General features: G+C 44.0%; 1 long non-coding RNA gene across 4 annotated transcripts; it reads left to right on the top strand.

Moving 5' to 3' along the window:
• The first annotated feature begins 1,555 nt into the window (after window positions 1-1,555).
• Window positions 1,556-2,533, top strand: LOC130140523 (uncharacterized). Of its 4 annotated transcripts, none has more exons than XR_008818511.1 (3): window positions 1,556-1,687; window positions 1,877-2,053; window positions 2,132-2,533. It is a non-coding gene; the product is annotated as an uncharacterized LOC130140523 (long non-coding RNA). The 4 variants fall into 4 exon arrangements; XR_008818510.1 differs by having other exon boundaries at window positions 1,656-1,687; window positions 1,794-2,053; XR_008818512.1 differs by lacking the exon at window positions 1,556-1,687 and adding an exon at window positions 1,741-1,757.
• The last annotated feature ends 647 nt before the right edge of the window (window positions 2,534-3,180 follow it).

The raw sequence follows: 3,180 nt of genomic DNA, 5'->3' as shown, positions 1-3,180 counted from the left end.
TATTTGAGAAAGCGTCAATCGAGTCTGTTTGTAACAACGACATCCACATCAGTCATGTTTCTCCACAGTGTTCGTAATGCTAGTCACATCGGACCATTTCGCAACAACCTCCCGTAGTTGTTTGACATTCCTCCGCTGCTCTAATGAAAAAAAAAAAAACATCACCAGACTTGCCGCCCTTAGACGAATTAGATCATGACATTTACTAATTCGTCAAATATGAGTAATGTGTCATTGTAAGAAGCATATCTACTCAAGGTTCCGATGGAATTAGCGACGGATTCGAAAAATTGGTCGGTATAAACATTTCCGTCGCTAATTCCGTTGCAAATTAGCGACGGATTTGAAAAAATGGGCGCCATGTGCCGCGAAGATCACTTCTGTCGCAAATTTGCGACGGATTTGGAAAATGCCCTTTATTTTTGGAATCCGTCGCAAAATCAGTTGCAAATTTACGACGGAAAAATAAGTCCGTCGCAAATTAATATGTCCGTCGCAAATTTGAGACGGAAAAAATAAATCCGTCGCAAATTAGTCTGTTGCAAATTTGCGAAGGGGAAAATTAATCCGTCGCAAATTTGCGACGGAAAAAAAAATCCGTCGTAAATTTGCGACGGAAACAAAATCCGTCGCAAAAATTTGCTTAGGAAAAAAAAAGCCGTCGCAAAAATTTGCAGCGGAAAAAAAAATCCGTCGCAAATTTGCGACGGAAACAAAATCCGTCCCAAAATTTGCGACGGAAACAAAATCCGTCACAAATTTGCCACGGAAAAAAACATCCGTTGCAAAAATTTGCGTCGGAAAAAACAGCCGTTGCAAACATTTGCGACGGAAAAAAAATCCGTCGCGAAAATTTGCGACGGAAACAAAATCGGTCGCAAATTAGCGGTGAACTTAAAAGGTTCGTCGCTAAAATTGGCGACGAAATATAAAATTCGTCGCAAATTTAATTAAAAAAAGAGCGCCCCAAAGCCCCGCCCTCACCCCCAATTTCTCTCTCTCTCTCTCTCGCTCACTGTTCTCCCTCTCTCTCCCTCTTTCTCGATCATATGAGATCTGCTTCCGCTTCTCCTTCTCCTTCTCGCTTCTGCTTCTTCCCTCTCCCCCACACCCCCAAACCTCTCGCGCTCACTAAGGGTTTTCGGTACCCCCTTCCCCCACCCGCGCTTCCTCCTGCGACTCCTCCTTGCCCATGGCCTCCGGAGCCCTAGAGGTCGCAGAGGCCGAAGGGGCGGCGGCGTCTCCCCCGTCGAGGGCAAGGAGGAGTTCCCCGAGAAATCAGAGGTGGAGGAGGCAAATCAAGAGGACCGAGAGATCGCCGCTCCGGAGGAGGAGGAGGCCTCGGCTTCCGACGAGGAGGCCTCGGCCGAAGATGACGACGTGGACGACGCCCCGAAAGAGAAGGAGAGCGAGGAGAATCCGAAAGGAGGGAGCTCCGTAGAGAAACAGGGCGTGCCCAAGAAGAGGAGGAAATCGAGCATGACGCCCGGAATCGAGCGGCCCACCAGAGAAAGGACATCGGCGGAGCGGTATTCCGCTCCTGCCCTCGTCAGGCCTCCAGCAAGGGCTTCTCCATCGAAAAGGTACTGGCACGCTTGGACTCTCTTTTTTAATCTTTTTTTCCAAGGGATTAATGGCTTCCTGGTATTTCACGGTCGTGGTATACAGCTTAAGGACATTCCCAATGGTATGTTTCCAGCTTTAATTGTTTCCTCATGGTTTACAGTGGGTTGATGACCATAGCCTATTGCATTCGTGTATGATTGGTTTCTTATGTCTTTTTTTTTTGCTAGACTATAATTGGTTATAGGTTTCCAGTTGGATCCAATTGTTAACAAGGCTGCTTTATACTTGTGATGTGTTCTTATAAAATCAGAGTTTTGAGGCTTTAAATCAGCGTGCGGTTGCAGTAGTTGTGGATCCCATTTAGAGTGTCAAAGGGAAGGTGGTGATTGATGCCTTCCGTTTGATCAACCCACAAACCATGATGCTTGGCCAAGAACCCAGGCAGACAACCTCCAACCTTGGACATCTCAACAAACCGTCCATCCAAGTGAGTGCTGACCAGATAATGCGCTCTTTGAATATTGAGTTTTGATCTTATCTCCTGGGGTTGACTTCATATTTTTAGGCATTGATCCATGGGCTGAACAGACACTATTACTCAATTGCCATCAATTACAGAAAGAATGAACTGGAGGAAAAAATGCTACTTAATCTTCACAAGAAGAAATGGACAGATGGCTTGACGCTTCGCCGTTTTGACACACATTCTCAAACCAATGAACAGACTGTTCAGGCAAGTCAAGGTCTTAATCTGTCGCATCTAGATTAGAGAATTGGCTGCACCAGTCACTTAGAGGTGGATTCTGGACAATGCAAGACAAGGCCCTCTGCTCAAGCATATTTTCATCTAGTGTCCATGTTTTCCTAATTAATTAAGATCAATTAGCTTGCGATGCATATAGACTTTCATTGAACTGGATGTTGAGAAGCTGTCGTTTCTTGCAAAACGAATGATTGTTTTCAAATTCAGATCCTTGTTTTAGTTGGATTTTTATTTTGGGTGTCCAAGGCTCGGAGGAGAAAAATTTAGGTTTTATCATCCAAAAGCTAAGGACATGTGCTTTATGCTATAGGTGTAGTGTTGTTCATTCTTTGGTATATTCTCTTCCAAAAACTATTCATGAAAGTGCACTGCAAAGATCCTTTTTTAAAAGGATTGGCAAAGACCTATTCAATGAAAAGCGACAGGGCAAAAATTTATAGGTGACAATCTAAAGTCAAAGCTTTACACGATTCTTGGTGCGTACTCTGGACAGGTATGACAGATAAATTACAACGCATCCACCGCAACTATCGTGTACGAAGCAAAAAAGTCCTTATGGCCATTATGCATTCTACTTGGCCTCATTATGGCCTCATTATGGGGACTTCACCTGCAACCATTGACATGAAGCTACTTAAGTTGACATGGAGAAGGTTAGAAGGTTTGGCTGCTAGACTTGGTGGAGCCAAGAACATATTCTGTGAACTTTTTTCTGATAACAAGATTGAGAACACCTTTTGGTTGGATAGTTCGTCAATTGAGAAGGTCTATCTTGAAGAGGAAGAATGTACCTTTCAGTTTGGTTCTTGTTTATGTCATTCTTGTGGAAAATGTAGATGAATGTATTTCAT

This window comes from Syzygium oleosum, unplaced genomic scaffold, assembly GCF_021117445.2.
Source record: "Syzygium oleosum isolate NSW1041296 unplaced genomic scaffold, Sole_v2.1 Sole_v2.19, whole genome shotgun sequence".
Taxonomy (NCBI): Eukaryota; Viridiplantae; Streptophyta; class Magnoliopsida; order Myrtales; family Myrtaceae; genus Syzygium; species Syzygium oleosum.
This window is presented reverse-complemented; position numbering and strand designations above follow the sequence as displayed.